The sequence below is a fragment of the Diceros bicornis genome, unplaced genomic scaffold (genome assembly GCF_020826845.1).
Source record: "Diceros bicornis minor isolate mBicDic1 unplaced genomic scaffold, mDicBic1.mat.cur scaffold_108_ctg1, whole genome shotgun sequence".
NCBI lineage: Eukaryota > Metazoa > Chordata > Mammalia > Perissodactyla > Rhinocerotidae > Diceros > Diceros bicornis.
Window position 1 is genome coordinate 1,145,716 of NW_026691022.1, and position 18,841 is coordinate 1,164,556.

Consider the following 18,841-nt stretch of genomic DNA (forward strand, 5'->3'; position numbering starts at 1 on the left):
ATCCAACTGTGAACACTAGATAAACAAGTTCCTTGGATACAGTCTTTGTGTTGACTATTTTTAAGATTTCCAAATTATTTAGAGACAGCAAACAGAATGTTGATGTCTAACAAATAAGACACATATCAGTACCTTAAACTTCCACCATAAATAATGTAGTTTTCTACATTGTTAATATTCTGTGATACAGAATTCTATCAAGATTTTTACTGTTTTTGAGCACTCAGACCCAGGCATGCTCATTTGCTGCAACTCTGAACACCAGGAAATAAATAAAACTTCCTTGAATATAATTCTTATATTGGAATCAGACACTCATCTGTTCATCTCTATAATGGGCCTCAGCAAAAGAATGGTTTCCTCTGGGTTGCAAACATTTGCTATGCAGGGGGAAAAAAGAGAGAGAGAGATCATTTGAGATCATCATGAATATTGTGGGGCAGTCAAGTGGGATATGTCTAATACATTGTGCTCATCATAATCTTTTTTTCTAAAATACATATTTTATAATACAAGCTAATCTCTGTCTATCTGCCTTCCGTTAATATTTTTCTAAATTGATTCATCTATTAAATTTTCCTAGTCTAATTTGTTTTGCTGATGTTGAGTGGCCTTTTGTATCAATTTACTCAAAGTTTACTCTCCCATCTATTCTCTCATTCTTAGCTGTTCTGATGTTATAAAATTGTTGATATTTCTATAATTTTATTGATGATAAAATTAATATAATTTGGGTTAAACGGTGACTTAAACTGTTTAAACAATTTCCTTAATTTTGCCTTGGCTCCCAGAAAATTATAGCCGGAAAAGTAGTAAATAGAAATAAATACAAATAAATAAAGCACATACTAGGATAAAGGGTTTTAAGTACTATGTAAAAAAAAGCCAAAAACAAAGTAAATCAGGGTAAGATATCGTGAGAGACAGGGAGAGAGAATGATTCACCCATTGTATGTTAAGAACATTTTTGGCAATGGAGCAACTACTGACATGTCCCCCCTTGCCCCATGTGCCCTGTTGAAGAATGCACAGTAGCTCACATTGTAGATGAAGACAATTATTATAAGCTAGGATTCCATAATGTTAATTATTTATTAGTAAAAAGCCTTTGCATTATACACATTAAAAGAGAAGAAATATGTAGTCAAAATGTAGCTAATATTGCCTTTAAGAGAGGAAAAGTCAAAATGTATAACTAATGAGATATGCTATTAAGTCAATACAATTAATTATATACTCTTTTTGATAAAACAAAGACATCTTAGAAATGAATTGAATATGCAGATGGAAGGGTCCCAAATCATTGAAGAACCAAGTTCTAGAAGAAAAATGTCAATTGAATTAAGGACTATTCTACGTTTATTTTGATAAGAATTGAATATTATTAATATTTTCAGGTTTTAAAACATCATACAGTCTTTAATTTAGATGACAGGAATAACCTGAGGCTTGCGGTGATTTTTTTCCCCTCTTTTTTCAGGCAAACTAAGGGTGATTCTCTTTTCAATTATTATTGCCAGGTCTTAGGTATAGTGATAATTTTTTCCTGAAATTTAATTTACATATGAATGGGATGAGTTTACATTTCTTCCATTTCTCACACTTTTCAAATTAACTTAATTAAAGAATATCAAAGGAATTTAAGTTACAAACAGAATAATTCTGAAAGAGAGAGTTTGGCTCTATCCTTTAAGACAAATAAAGAAACAGATATTAATTCACAGATATCAGTGAAGGGAAAGTACCGAATAAGAGTTTGAGTTAAATAGGAGTCATTGTGCATGTGTGTGTGTGTGTGTGTGTATGTGCGTGTGTAAGTGAAGCTTTGGAATCTTTGGAATATCACACAGTGAAAGTGACATAACTCAGTCTATGAGGATGAGGACGCCAAACCAGAAACCCTGACACTGTCGTTGCCAGGTAGCCACGAGCGGCCACTCAGGCATTAGGAAGCTGGTTAATCAGGACTTGAATTTCAGGAGAGCACTTAGTCGCCAATGAGCTCGAGTCTGAAAGGGCAATCGAGTCACCCCAAGGCAAAGAAAACAAAGATGAGCATCAGCTGAACAGCAGAATCCATAGAATCCTGCCGCCTGGAGTGCGCTGAGACCCGGAGCAAGGTGGATTCGGGGGTCAGGATTAGAAGGATGGTGAGAGAATGTCCCAGATGGGGAAAAGGAAGAACCAGGAAAGACAGGAAGACAGACCGAATATTCCTGCAACTCCCGTGATGCTGGCTGTCTGTTGTGCCTCTCCCTTGACCAACTCAGACTCCCTAAGCTTATTTCACTTTGAAACTTCTCTTAAATTTGGCAATTGATCAATAAAAAGAATTGTGAAGACATGTAAATCAAGTATTTAAAAGATGAGTCATTTTTAAACCACACAATTCTCCTAGTGTATTTTGCAATAAGCAAAGTTGTTCAATAAGAACTGTCAGATCAGGGAACTAACAATTTCAAAAGTAGATAAAATAACTAAAATGTGTGTTATTTAGCATGCAATTTGCACTCATTTGAGTTTATTAATGTTATGAAGCAGCAGCCCATTTTTTATCAGATTCCTTTCTTCATGCCCCAAATAAAATTTCCTGGAAATTCATATATAAATATCTATGAGGATGCAATGAACGCAAAGAGCAGGATGCTGCTACGTGCTGGAGAGAAAAATTGATGCATTTAAGCACATGACACTGGAGGAAGAAGAAAAACCTGAAAATGTGTGAAGAGACATTTCCCTCTAGTGTTTGTATTTTGCCCACACAGACACTAGCTCAGCTTTTATCAAGAGGGCCATAATCTGTTTTTTCTTTTTTCACAAAGGAAGCAATGAGAAGAGTGAGACTAAAGCAGTGTACTGCCACTTCCCTGAGCTAGACAGGGTCAATCAGGGTCAGAAGTGCCAAGAAGACACCAGGGCAACACAGCTTATCAGGGCGTGTCTTTGGAGCCCTCAAGCGAGAAACATCTCCTGAGAGCAAAGAAAGTCAGAGAGAGACGCGGAGGGATACTCACGAGGTGGGGAAAATTGTAGGACTGACTTGAATTTTTTAAAGTAAATAATGTGTCTGTGATATGAGACGTAGTGGAAACACAGAGCCAATTAGTCTAACTTTTTAGACTTGTTCTCTACTAATCTTAATTATCTGACACAGCAGTGACCTTATCCAGTAATAAAATGAGGTTGAAAAACTCTCTTTCTTACAACCACTTTATTGAAACGTGATTGACATACAAAAAGCTATATATATTTAATACATACGAATCGATGAGTTTGCAGGTAAGTATACACCTGTGAAATCATCGCCACAATCTATGTGGTAAACATATCCATCAGCTCCAAAAGTTCCCTACTGCCCTCTTTAATAATTCATTACTATTATTTTTTGTGATAAGAACACTTGACATTAGATCTACCCCTTCAGCAAGTTTTTAAGTATACCATATATTATTAACTATAGATACTATCCTGTACACTAGATCTCTAGGTCTTATTCATCTTGTATACTTGAAACTTTGTGCTCTCCTATTAATATCTTCCCATATCCTCTTCCCCCCATTCCCTGGTAACCACCCTTCTACTCGCTGGTTCTATGAGTTCGGCTATTTCAGATTTCTCCTGTAAGTGGTATCATGCGTATTTGTCCTTCTGGACTGGTTTATTTCACTTAATATAATGACCTCCAGGTTCGTCCATGTTGCTGCAAATGGCAGAATTTCCTTCAATAAACATTAACGTTGCTTCCATGTTTTGTCTATTGTGAATAATGCTACAACGAACATAGGAGCACAAATAATGTTTTTATCTTCTCCTTAGTATTTAAGTGGTTAAATATAAAAGAAAGTACAGTGCCAAGAAAGAGGATATGAAAAGGAATATGCAGCCTGGTATATAAACCTATGAAGCTAAATTTAAAAATTCGAATATAGGGGCTCGCCTCGTGGTGGAGCAATTAAGTGCGCATGCTCCATTTTGGCAACCTGGGGTTCGCAGGTTCGGATCCCCGGCCTGGACCAACACAGCGCCTGTCAAGCCACGCTGTCACAGCGTCCCATATAAAGTAAAGGAAGATAGGCATGGATGTTAGCTCTGGGCTGATCTTCCTCACCAAAAAAAAAAAAAAAATGTGAGAGAGAGAAATGATTATTGGGTGTGTATATGTATGTATTTTTTCCTAGATTATAAAATAGTTTACATAATATGAAAGGCGAATTTTTGACTAGGAAAAATTGCAGAAACATAATGGATAAAAAGCCAATATCTTTTTAATAAGAGTACAAATCTATAGGAAATAGATGAAAACTCCAGTAGAAAATGTATAATGATGTATAAGAATATTATTAGACCATTTAAAAAAATTTAATATAATAAACAAATGTTTAACCTCTTGTTCGCTTAAATCAAAGCTAATTAAAATATTTTTGAAAATATTTTAATGCTAATATCAAACATCTAGAAGTTTTGTGGAAAAGGAAAGTCTCATTTACTGCTGGTGACAGTGCAATTTGCTGTGACAGCAACTTGGAAATATGTATCAGTTGATGTATTTGACAATATGTATCAACATATCAAAAAAGGTTAAAAGATGTTTTGCTTTATGATCTACACTTTACTACCAGAAATTAATCCTAGAGAAGTAATCACAGACTGTAGTAACCAAAGTGTTAGCCACGGGAATTTACATTGGTGCACTATTGACAATAGCAAAATATTGAAAACAGCTATTCAACAATAAATTGTTGGGATTTTCTAAATCTTATAAATTTTTAAATAAATTTTACAAATTTATAAAATTGTGGGATTTTATTAATAAACTATAACATAGTCCCTCGATGTAGTTACAAAAAAGAAAACTGTGGGTAATAAATGTGTCCTTCTCTCCCTGTTTCTCTCTGTCTCTCTCTGTCTGCCTCTTTCTCTGCGTGTGTGTGTGTATATATATATTTTTTATGTGTGTGTATATATATATAAAATGGAATTGTATACTCCTAATTTTAAGAAGGATTATTTATTTTCGGGTAGTGGCGTTTTAGAAGACTTTAGTTTGCTTCATTTTCTTATTCATATTTTCAAAAGTGTTCTGCAGTAAATGTGGATTTATTTTACAATATGTAAAATATAAAAGTTATAAAAGCAAATCTAAGAGAGCTTTCTCTCATACATTAGAGAGGGAGAATTAAACTAATTAAATGGCCTAAAACTCATTTAAAAACAAATAAAAAAAGCCACTTGGTCACAATGGCTTTCTAAGAGCACTACCTCACAGTTGAAAACGGTGGTTTAGCATTTCATTTGACAAATCTATATGCCTGTCTGTTGTTTGCTGAAGAATTGCAACAGTCATTGCCGGGAATGTTTCTGATTTATCAGTCACTCTCTTATGAGTGTTATTTGTAAACTGTGAGAGTAAAATGATTCTTCCTTATGATATACTAAATAATAAAGGACAATGTATATTTCTTAAATGTAAAATGCAGGATTTTACTTCTTGGTGAAATGCTTGATTTCCTTTTATATTCACGCATTTTCTTTATTAACAAAACATTGGATATATGGAGAAAACAATTGGGAACACAGATAGTATTTTTGCACGTCAAGAGATCAAAAAAATTATAGTTATAAATTCTCAAAGATATCTTGAAGAATAATATATGATATGCAGGGATGTGCAGTTTATACTTTATAATCTGCTAATGCCCATGCTAAAACCTGCTTTAAGAGGATACGGCTCCTCCTCTTCAATATGCATTATAGCATCCTGTCAGCAAGCTTTACTGACTTAATTTTGTTGGATGCTCCAAAAAAGAAAAATAAGTATTGACAGATCAATCAATGTCTGCTAAGCCTGGAATTTGTCTATACCTTATGAATTTAATGTCACTCAATTTAAAAGGGAAAGAATATATGTTGAGCTAGTCCTGCACATTGTAATACTTCCATAGGTCAAATCTGAAAGTAAACTAGAGTCCTCCTAAGGTTGAATAATTAAAAAAAATAAACAGTATAAGATCCAAGGAAAAGTAATTATTCATATCATTAACATTTTTCTTAAACTGTACTCAGCTTTTTCATTTAAACCTATACAACAGGAGATATACTATTTATTGGTATTTTAATCTAATTAGTTCCTATTTTCTTTTAAGAAAACTGGAAAATTTTGGTTATCTAACCATGTGACTTGAAGGATGTTTTGCCAGTCAAATCATTTTGGGCAACTATATGGGAATACAAATGATTTACAAATGATCAAATGATATTTCCAAAAACAATCCTCATCAGTAAAATAATGGAAGTAATATTTGGAATTATAAAAAAAAAAAATCAATGCAAATTCAAATTAAAGATTTTGTAACACGAAATCCATGTTTAAGGCTCTTGAAACAAACTATTTTTCCAGATATGAATCTAAACTTTTGTATATGATATTACCAGTATAGTACAGTCATTCAGGCAGATTTTCATGGATTTTGCCATTTTATTATCTGATATAAGTGGGATATAAGTTATATCCCACTTACTCAAAAATCTTAATTGAAAATGTTATATGTTTTATGTATATACGCATTGTTCTCAGATATGCTTTCAGAATTTTCACTTAAGGAAACTGTGTTCCAAGATATGAATATTCATCCTGTTTAAATACAGAAACTCAGCTGTGGTTTTTTTTCATTTTTTTTTTCTTTGCATTGAAAATAGAAGTATTGTCACTCAGTTCCTCTGAGAGTTGGAGGATTAAGTCGTCCTTTTCCTCCTGGAAAAGAAAAATCATTTCTATTTTGCTATGATTTATGAGTAATGGACATGAAAGCATATTATGAAAGAATAAGAGAGGAATGCATTTTTTGTTTTTAGGAGTAAAAAATTGTTAGAGGTTGGCCAGAACATCTAGAAAGGAGCTAGCTGGGTGAGTTCCCCAAAGATATACAGAATTCTGGAACCTAAACCAAAGAAAATCATCCAAGAAAAAGTGCCTGCTATCCTGGAAGAGCCCAGTCAATGTATCTGATGATGGAATAGACTGTTCAGAATTCACAGGGGACCTATATTCTCCGCCTCCAAGTTTGAACCATACGTGTTTCTCAAGGCTCAATTTAATGACACTGCCAAGGTATATACAGCTGATCCTTATTATTCAGATTCAGTATTTGCAAATTTGCCTACTCGCTAAAATTTATTCATAATCCCCAATTAATACCTGCAGCACTTTCCCAGTCACCGTGGACATGCTAAGGTGCAATAAGACTATGACCTCCCTTCTTATTTCAGCTCTCAGGCTGTAAACAAGTGTCCTTTTCAAAGTCTGTTTAGTATGTTTTTCACATTTTTGTGCTTTTTGTTGGTTATTTCACTATTTAAAATGCTCCCAAACATAGTATGGTAGTTCTGTCTAGTGTTTCTAAGCCCAAGAAAGCTGTGATGTGTCTTATGGAAAAGATGTGAATGTTAGATAAGCTTTGTAAGGGACTTATAGTATTGTTGGCTGTGAGTTTAATGTTAATGAATCAAAAATATATATTAAGTAAGGTGACTTTAAACAGAAACACACATAAAACCATGTTTGCATTGATTGTTTGACAAAAAGGTTGTGACCAAAGGCTCACAAAATCTTAACCCTGTATTTCCCCTTGGAGCAATGATTCAGTATTCACTAATTCATTGTTTGAGGCAACTTTATAGACCATAACTATTGCAAATAATGAGAATCAACTCCCTATCTATCTATCTATCTATCTATCATGTATCATGCGTTGAATGCATACATCTAAGCCAAACAAGTCTACAGCATTCTTATTCAGAAACTAGGATGTCCAAATGCTTAACTTTGATAAATCCCACAGTTTCCAAAAAAAGTTAGAAACAAAATAGGAGACTTTTAAATAACTAATGGGTAAAAAAAGAAATCAAAGCAGAAATTAGAATGTATTTTGCACTACATGAAAATGAAAACACAATATATACAAATCTCTGGGATACACCCAAAACAAATTTAAAGGGAAATTTATAGCACCAAATGCTTTTATTAGAAAGAAGAAAGGTCTCAAATCAATGACCACAGAGCTCACCTCAACACATTAGAAAAAAAAAAGCTAATTGAACTCACATACGGAAAAGGAAGAAGATGATAACAATCAGAGCATAAATAAATGAAATAGAATACACAAGGGTCTTCAGCATTTTATTTTACCCCCCTCCTGTCTTTCACATTATTATTGTCATTATTATTGTGTTTTTAATTCTACATATATTTTAAATTGACAGATGATATTATTATGGTTTTTACCATCAATATTCATTTACATTTACCCATCTGTTTATCTTTTTCATTGTTCTTCATTTCTTCTTCAATTCTTATATTTTTATCTGGGATTACTTTCCTTATCTCTGAAAAACTCTGTAAAACTCCTTTAGTATTTCACATAGTGCACATCTGCTGGCTATGAAATCTTATTTTTGTTTGCCTGAAATATTTTTATTTCCCCTTCGTTTTTAAAGAATATTCTACTGGTTACAGAATTCTATGTTGGCAGTTGTCTCCTGTGAGCACAATAAAGTTGTCATACTATTGTTTTCTGACTTGCAAACTTACTATTCTCGAAGGTTGGTTCTCAGTTCCAATGTTAACCATTTGATGATAATGAATCTTTTTTGTCTTTGACTGTCTTTAGTATAATTTATCTTTGTTATTTAGCAGTTTCATTAGGATATACCTAGCTATTTTTGGTTCCTAGATCTTCTTGATCCTGTAGATTCTATATCTCTCGTCAGTTTCGGAAGACTGTCAACTAGAACCATTTTAAATATTGCTTTTGTCTACTCTGCCTCTCTTCTTCTGGGATTCAAATTAAGTGTATATTAATGCTTTTCACCATGACCTCTTACAATCATTTCTGTATTTTCCTTCCTTTTATTTCTCTCCATGTCTCAGTAAAGATATTTTCTACTTTCTTTTCTTCAAGTTCACTTATCCTTTCTTTCGTTGTGTCTAATCTATATTTAAACTTATATATTGAGTTCTTAATGTCAATTACTGTATTTTCCATTCAATTATTTTTAAAGATTTCACTTCTCTGACAAAATTTTCTATCATATCAAATGTTTTCATGAACATAATAATCAGAGATATTTTAGACTGAGTAGGCTGGTGAAATACTTGGCTGTGGGTCTGTATCTATTATTTCTTTATTCTTTGGTTTGTGGTCGTTTCTTCCTTGACCCTAATATGCCTTGAAATTTTTTTATTGGATTCCAGTCATTTTGAATAAAAAATTACAAAAACTCTTCTCTGATAATTTTATCTTCTTTCAGAGAGATTTTACTTTTTTTTCCCCTAAATGACAGTCAGAGCATAAACAAATCATTTTGATCCAATCAGGGTTTTAAGATGATAGGAAGGTGAGTTTTAGTCTCTTTGAGGTATGGTCTAGTTCTGACTTGTTCTTTTTTTTCATAGAGCATAACTTTTCAAAGGTCTCAAATGAAATACTAGAGCAATTACCGGGCCCCTTTCTTCTTGACAGACCCTAAATTCCCAATTTTTTTTTCCCAGCACATTGAACCTGACAAAACATCTGCTTCAGTTTTTACCTTCTGAGCGTCAGCTGTCTTCTTGTCGTCTTGGTCTCTCAGTCCACAACAGCTTAGAAACGGACAAACGCCTTACAGTGAATATCAACTTAGAAAATCAGACACACTTCTCTGTGTTTCCTATTTCTTGAGGATCTTGGTCCCTCCAATTCTGACTGGTTGGTTATACCTGTGCTTCCTATTATCTTGTCTCTTTAGCCCTGTAAGACTGTCAAGAGTCCTGAGTTTTTGCTTTCTGCTTAGTCTCTCTGCCTTCAGCCACTTAGCGATGGAAAATACCTCAAGGGGAAATTTTGTGGAAAGTTGGGCTCATACTGTGTATTCCTTTTATTAGGATATTGTCCTAACAATTGCTGGATGCCCTAGATACTCTCCAATGCCTCCAATAAGTAAGGTGTTTTCTTTTTCTTTTCTTAAATGTGATTTTTATAGTTATTCTTGGTGAAAGTTGGTTTGATACAAGCTAGTCATTTACAACTATATGGAGAATTTTAAATTCAGAGAAGTACTGTTGTTAAGAAATTGTGAACGTAGATTGCCTGTTACCAAATAGATAATCAGCAATTTAATAATATTATGTAAAGCTACTTTTGAGTCACAAAAAGATTCTTTAAAGGAATATTACTTGGAGGAAATGTCTACATTAATTAATATGGACAAGTAGAAAAATATATATCTATTACCATTTTTCAGGCCCAGTTTGCTAATGACCTCTGTGTGTTGTTTTGGGCACAGTTAATCATCAAAAGTGGAGGACAGACAAGAATTGTTTGAAGTCTCTTTCAGCATTTTTTTCTGTTTAGTCATAAGTAATATTAGAACAAGTGATCTTAGAGCCAACTTTCAATGAGCAGTTAATGGTGGTATTTGAGCAGTCAGAAGATGAGTTCTGGAACATAACATAGAGTTAAAATATATGCAATAAATCCAAGAAGGATATCAAACACTGAGGTCTTACTAACCCCTTTGGAAAACAAAACTGTGTAAGTATTTGCACAGCATAAGTAAATGAGATAAATACCGAAACAAACACAAGTTATTTATTAAAAGAGGTAACAATTAAAAAATTGAACACAAAGTCAAAAAACAACTCAAAGTAATCAATCATTACAATAAAAAGAGTTTTTTGTTGTTGTTGTTGAGGAAGATCGGCCCTGAGCTAACAGCCGTGCCAATCTTCCTCTATTTTGTATTTGGGATGCTGCCACATCGTGGCTTGATGAGTGGTGTGTAGGTCCACACCCAGGATCCAAATCTGCTAACCCTGGGCCACTGGAGCAGAGTGCGTGAACTTAACCACTATGCCACCAGGCCAGCCCCCCTCAAAGGATTTTTTTAATATTAAAATTGATTATTATCTAAAAAGCATGACTCTTGGAATGTGTTATTTCTCTTTTGTTGTCATAATTATTACGTGATTTGTAATTTGCAGTTAAAGTACTCAGATTCTTGAGGTTCATTCTCATTCCGCTGGAGTCTAGGAAAGTCATCTCTTAGAGGTTGAGCTGAAACAAAATAATAATAACAATAAATAGTTTCTTTTTTTATATAACAGCCTCAGCCATAAGGGGAAACCATACAGTTTTGGACAACACGAAGGGGTGAACTCAGTTGGAACAGGTTAAACGTCCCACTCAATCTCCATTGTTGAGTGAAGGGTGAGTGGACCACTGGCCCTGTTTGCATTAATCTGTCCACAAACAAAACCTCTTCTTTGGCAATGTCATGTGAACTTAATCACTAACTTCAAATTCGTCTGACAAAATATTCAACATTAATAAGGCAGTAAAATTAAGATTCTTACCATTCTCAGTCAGATTTCCCTATGCCAGCAAAAATAGTCAATCAGTAAAATCAGTGATGTATTTAATAGTCATAGCTGATCATTCCATTTTCATTGAAGACATTTTTGAACTCTCGATTTTCCTAAGGCTTAAACACTAGACTTTGCAGCTTTCATATTATACAGAATATTCTGTTCGTGCTAAAATTACATCATACAATTGAAAATACATTTACCACTTTGAGCTTATTTTATGCAAGGCAAAAGACCAAATAGGCATGGCTATAACATTGTACTTGTCATTATCTTCTTCTATGACATTCTTTTTTTTTTGTGAGGAAGATCAGCCCCGAGCTAACATCCGATGCCCATCCTCCTCTTTTTTTTTTTTTTTTTTTTTTGCAGAGGAAGATTGGCCCTGACATGAGATCCATGCCCATCTTCCTCTACTTTATATGGGACGCTGCCACAGCATGGTGTGACAAGCAGTGCGTCGGTGTGTGCCCAGGATCCGGGCCGTGAACCTCGGGCCGCCTAAGCGGAGCGTGCCCACTTAACTGCTTGCACCACTGCGCCAGCCCCCGACATTCTTTATTAACTTCAAATTTGAAGTGATATGTTAGCAATTTGAATCTTCATGTGAATGATTTAAATGTATTTTTGTTGCCTTTGTGTAGAATGGAGTCCAGGCTGGCGTCACCCGTATGCCATGCTTTTGTACATATGTGTTAATGATTATAAGTGATCATTCATTAGATCTAGTCCACAGAGAGTCTTTGTCATATAGTCTACATAATAGCACATAGAAGGCTCAGGATAGAGTTTTCTTGAGAAGAGTAATAAGATTATATAACATAGTTTTAATAATATTCATATTTTAATAATATTCATAATTTTAAAATTTTTATGTCAAATTTTAAAAGGACAACTTTATCACTTCAGCAAGAAGTTAGCATGCTCTTTAGATAGATTCTGTACTGTGACTTATAGATAGAAAATCATCTTTGATGATAAAATCACATTTTAAGCATTTTCTTTCCTAGTCTCTGATATTACATCAGTTCTTAATATAAATTCAACTCATAAACATCTACTAGGTATCTCAATTCATAGTTGTGAGACATTATGCTTACCTAATGTATCAGGCACTTTTTTCCCCCAGAAGTGATATTTTCTGATGTTACAACCATGAAAATCAGGGTGAAACTCTGGGATTTCAGGGAGGCATCAGAAGACAAGAGTAAAGAATGAAGTACAAAAATAAAAACACTTTAATTTCATGATTGGAAAAGTCTTACCCTAATCCTTGAGTATATCTTCTATGCCCTTCTCTTGTATGCCTATATTGTTGCTGTGGTATCTGCCTCCAGTGCACCAGAGAGCCACCAAACCAGGCACCTCCATGCTAATGAAACCCTTTGCTGACCACTGAGGGCCATTGTAGAAGAGGAGGGGCCTGCAAGATTTGTCAGAGATGGTCACCAGGGGTGGAGAGTTGGAGAAGGTCATCAAGAGTACGTGATCTCCAGCTGAAACTCTAACCAGACCGGAGCAATTGGAGGCTCCTCATCCACTCCCCTGTCCTTGGAATGCATATTTGGCCCACCATTCACACTAGGAGCCACTTCAAGGACACAGCCTTGGGCGAGTAATGTGTTGTTGAGACCATGTGGATGGTATTCATGACTGAATCTCATTAAGGACTCTAAATAAACTCTTAAATTAAGAACTTGGCAGGCGGATGTGGAGATCTACTTGTCTTGCGGCCAAGATTAGCCTTGTAAGTTGCCTTGCTTATTAAAACAGCCACCTAACCCCCTCCCCATAAAAATCGTAGTATTTTTATATTGTATCGGTGGGTTTTTTCCTGAGCAACTACAAATAAGGTAGAAGGAAAGTGAAATTGCTCAGGTATCTGCCTCCTTGAGAAAGACTGCATTCCTAATCGCAGTCAACCGCGTTACACATATGCGCCATATATAAAGTAGTATTTAAGAGTTCAGACTGAACTGGCTTTAAATGTAGGCATATCGCTAAGTGTAAATTTACATTTTACACTTAGCCTCTCCAAGCCTTAGTTTCGCTACCTGTGAAATGTTCTATGGTTGCTGTGAATTTCACAAAAAATACAAAAAAGTCTAACACAGTAGCTGCACATGGTACGCATATTGGCTGTTTTATCATAAGTATTATTATAGCTGATTTTATTAGTAGGAATGAAGAAATGTTTATATAGTTCAATGGAAAAGTAACTCATGTATTTATGGCAGAATGGAACATCTATACAGCTCTACAGTCCCCTATAGAGCTCTCAAACAAATCATATTCAACTGGTCCTATATGAATAACCCCAATCAACATTTCTACTTATGATTTTCCACTTACAAATTTTTTAAGAAAATATTAATAATTATAAATACTTACGGGAATTTTATTTTTATGTTGGATAAAAAGTAGAATCATTCTCTAGACATTACACAACAACCTGCCTGTTTCAGTTAACATGAACATCTTCTTAGTTCAATACATACTTGTTGCTATTGTTAATCATACTACCAGCTACTCAATCACCAAAGCAAGAAAATTGAAAAAATTATTCTTATTTGTCTCTTTCCCTCTCCCTCTATGTTTGGTTTGATCACCAGATTTTAATTTCTAAATATTTATTATATCAAATCTTCTATGTCCTTATTATAACCACTTTATTTCACTCCCTCAAAATTTCTTCTCGTAACCATTGCATTATCTCCCTAACCAGGCTCCTTCCATGCAGACATTTATACCAAATAAAAATACTCAATTATATTCTTACTAAATTGCGTCTCTGATTTTATTACACCTTTGCCTAAATTTTTTCAAATTCTTTCCTGAGAAGATAAGGTCTAAGCTCTTTATATGTCATTTAAGACCTTTCATAATGCAATTTCTATCTGTTTCTCCAACTTACCTACCACGCTTCCTACCTTATACTTTATCCTCAAGCAAGCTATGCTGCTTATAAATTTTCCCATATCGACCTTTCCCTTTTATATCTTCAGTTTATTCTCTTTACATGAAATTCCCATTCCCTAAATTCATCATTGGCTAATGCAATCGAAACATCACTCAGTAGAAGCAACACCACCACTTCCCACATCAGTCTCTCTCAGTATGGCTTAAATGGCATTCTTCGGAGTCTTGTGACACCCTCTGTATAATCCCACCATTTTTCACATCACATTGAATTATAATTTTCTATTCATAGGTCTAATTATGAACTTTTGGAAGTTGGGAGAATTTTCTTACTTTAATCGTATTTATTGTATGTTTCTAGTATATACATAGGTGGCAAGTGTTTTTTCAGTCAAAATGGTGGATTTGAGAGGTTGAATGAACATAGCCTGGCTGCTTTTTAGGTCTTAGGAATTGAGAAAAAGAGTAAGAGAGACAGAAAACTTCAATGTTTCTATTTTTTGGTAATGAGAGTATGATATTACCATGTTCTGAGTTAAGGAATATAGAAGGAAGACCAAATCTGGGTAACAATATGAAAAATTCAGTTTAATAAGAGATATCTACACTATACCCAAATGGAGATGTGCAATAATAAATGAGATCTAGAAGTCTAAACATCAAAGAAAACAAAGAGAAATACAGTCTAGAAATATAAATGTATGACTTTTCACTGTAAAGTTGAGATTAGAAGCCTCCTAGAAAGATTCCATAGGATGAGAAGAAGGCCTTTCATAGTGTAGTCCTATCTGTTTTTCAGATAGGAGCACCATCATTTAAGGGATGTACAGGTGATGAGAAGTTTAAGTAAGAACTCAATATAAACAACCCAAAAGTAGGATTAAGTGATGCAACCAGTAGTCAAAAATCAATTACCTATAGTAGTCAGTCTTATAACACAAAGGGGGAAAGTGAGCCTCACGTAAGGATTCTGGTAATGTCATCACATTTTGTTCTTAGTTCTGCAGCTGACACTCTGTCTCAGTGTTAGGAAGACACAAAGGATTGGATTACTGAAAATAGAATATCTTATAGCAAGGAGGCCTCAGCTCTTTAGCACTATTCGATCATTTCCACAAGAAGACATAGAATCTTTGTTGCCCAATATTCTCACTTTTCAATACAGACTTTTATGCTAATTTCTTATTTTTAAATATTAAACAGTGCATGAGACAAAGAAAAGACAACTCTAGGCTGGGTTCAGGATGCTGACCACAATTTTGGAACCTCTGTACTACTTGGAAAAAAGTCTGTGTTCAAGATGGTATAGAAATATCTGATTTAAATAACTGAGGTTCCAAACATAGGCAATAATTTTAACATAGGTGTGAAACACTGAAATTTATCTAACAGCAGTGTAGCTGAAAGATGGCCAGATTGGGTTTCAGAAAACCTGTTCTTTCATTCGATTATATTATTTAGTAAATATATATGAACATCATTAACTCATCATCTATTTTATGGGAATAAAATGAGAAAAAGAAAATGCTTGGGAAGTCATAAGCATTATATTTAGCATATAGCATTATAATTAAATTTATTAGTCATACGGTTCATTTGAAATCAATAACTTCAATGTGGTTCTTTGTAATTCATGTCAATGTATATATGTAGTACATATAGAATGTAGAGAAGTATACAGCAAAAATTCATCTCCTCCTACCCTCTTATATAAGCAGCAGCCCCAACATGATGCTTATCACTCCACCTCACCACTTAATGAAGATAGACAATATTTGGTGGCGGTAGTGGTGTGGTTATGACAGGTAATTTGTATTAAATACTCTCCTAGATATAGTAATTTATAGTAATACACTTAATTCTGAATGATAATTCACATATACCATTAATCAGTTAGAGAAATGAAGATGACTCACGTTTGATAATTTCCAGATATATTTAGAAGTACAATATGTTCCTTGAAGTATAGTCACCTACCAACCAAAATCTCCAAATCATAGAAGAATGATTTCTGTCTGACCTCAATGTTTAGTAAGCTAGAACTAGATGGGAAATATTCTCAAGCTTCAGAAGAATTAAAAAAAAACTTCAAAGAGAAAATGTAGTCATCTGAAAAAGTGTGATACAGTATGCTCATTGGAATTGAAATGGTCCTTGGTTAAAAAGTTTAAGAAAGTAAATTAAAATGCCAAGCATGACGGATAACTTGAGCAATAAAGAATATGTTTCACTCTCTCTCCACAGTAACAGGAAAAGAGTTCAGTCCAATTAAATATTCATGAAACAAAAGATCAAGGCTTTAAGTCTTAGACCAAGTTCAAGACTGGGCATGAACTAATGATCCAATAGTTTATATGAATATTAAACATTTAGTAGAGAAATAACTCAGAATTACATTTTGGAAGGGATTCCATTTTAATTTAATTCTCTGATAGTTAATTTTACCAATTCTGGGTAAGAAATTGATTGACATATAACACAATTATATCCAAGACCATATACTGAAGATTACTCAATTGATGGTTGCCCTAAGTTTCAGCAGTAAAAGATGCACTGAGTAATTTTTATTATATTGTGGTAACAGTTGCTGTTCTTTCCCCAAATCTTTTAACTTCTCACACATACGAAAATTAAATATGAGCTGATAGGCAAGGATACATGTGCGAATTTAATTACTATACTTTGCCCCAAAACTTGCTGCAAACTTAGTTTGAAGGGGTGTTCCTATGTATTATTTTTAGCATTAGTTGTTAGTGAGGCACACATTGCATGTATTAATCATTTGAAATGAAAACTCCCTCCTGAGACCTCCCTAGAAACACGTGTAAGCAATTTCGTTTCAAAAGATTGATGGAATAGAAATACACCCAAGGAAGCTTTGACAGGTTTGACATCCTCCTTTTAAAGATCCAGGAATAAGTGAGGTTAATCCTGCCACAGGCAGAATGCCTCCTCTAAGTGTCTATAAACCAGTGAAATGTGCAGGGGGCCTCAGACACCGCTGAGAGGTCCAGCGAAAATAATCATCTGCTCTTCATGCCGAAAGGCAGCAAACACCGCAGGGGAGATCAAGTCCCAGACTTCCAATCCATCCTCCGTGCAGCAGGCCTGTGGCCATACTTCCCCGGAGAAGGCGCCTTGTCCGTCACTACAACCAGTTCAACCAAAGTATTTTATCCATTTATTTATTTTCAAGTTGTCTACGATGTTTTTGGAAGCAACGGCAGACAAAGCTTCCTCTAGAAAGCCTAAGGGATCTGTATTCCTTTTGAGCAAAATGGCCTGCAGACATTTTTGCAAAACTACTGATAAAAGAACTCTGAGTACCAACATGTTGGCTGAACCAAAATAAAGCATGTACCAGTACATGCCAGTGTACACACCAGTGTAGTGTGATGAAATGGGAAATTTAGAAAAGAAAAAAACTAAAGGGAGCAAAGAGGCTAGATAGAATATAACAATTTATTATTACATGAATTTATTCTCATTTGCCCAGCCTAGTGTTTACTCAAGATATCAGAAACTTCTACCTAATGACAAAATGTTATTTGAAATTACACCATGCACTTTCATTAGCAAAGAAAGAAATCACTGAGATAAGAATTCATATACTTTCCTCAGAGGTGTCTTGTATCATATTTTATTTTAACACCTGCATGAGCTTATGTTTTATACTATGAGTATCTAGGGTTCATGAGTTTCAATTTACTTTTTTCTGTACACACAATATATTTCACAGTCATTGCCATATAATGGATATTCAATAAATGTTTGTTGAATGTTTTGATGAATAAAATTCTTTTTAGATCAGAGTCTTAACTTTGAGTCAATAGAGGATATTTAATAGACTCATGATCCCCTAAAAGTGTACACCAGGTGCTTGTGTTAATGTTCAAAAGTCCATTTTATTCCTGTGGAGAAATCCATATATTTCACCATATTTCCAAAGAGCATCATGATTTCCCTCCCATAAATGATTGTCTCTTTTCTTTAAAGAAATGTAAAGATACAATCTTTCAAGGCAGTATGATATAACAGAAAAGTCTAGGACTTACCGAAAACTCTCAGAAAACCTCATACTTTACAGTGATTTGTTAGAAACGTTTCTGTAAAATTAGAAAAGACAAGGATATTGATTAGGACCATTTGTTTTGAACACTGTAATGAGGTCTTATCCAGAGCAGTAATAAAATTTTTTTTAATATTAATAAGACATGTAAAGTTTGGAAAGAATTGTAAAGAAGAGCATGATTGTGTGTAGATGGTATGATCATCTATATAACAAACATGGGATAATGTGTAGATGATAATTAGAATTAATATAAGAATTCAACAAGATTGCCAGACAACAAAATCAATATTTTAAAATAATGGGAGTTCCAATAAATTACGGAGAAAAAAGTAAAGAACACATAATTTAAAAGATTCATTTACTAAGAAGCTAAAATTATAAGAACTTTGGAATATATCTAGTATCGAATGTACATTTTATAGAAAAATGTAAAAGTGTATTAAAGAATA

At 34.1% G+C, this 18,841-nt stretch overlaps 1 long non-coding RNA gene across 1 annotated transcript; it reads right to left on the reverse strand.

Moving 5' to 3' along the window:
• Window positions 1-10,964: 10,964 nt before the first annotated feature.
• Window positions 10,965-18,429, reverse strand: LOC131402466 (uncharacterized). The gene is made up of 3 exons (XR_009218690.1): window positions 18,376-18,429; window positions 12,502-12,576; window positions 10,965-11,090 (listed from the first exon to the last, which is right to left on the reverse strand). It is a non-coding gene; the product is annotated as an uncharacterized LOC131402466 (long non-coding RNA).
• Between the last annotated feature and the right edge of the window lie 412 nt (window positions 18,430-18,841).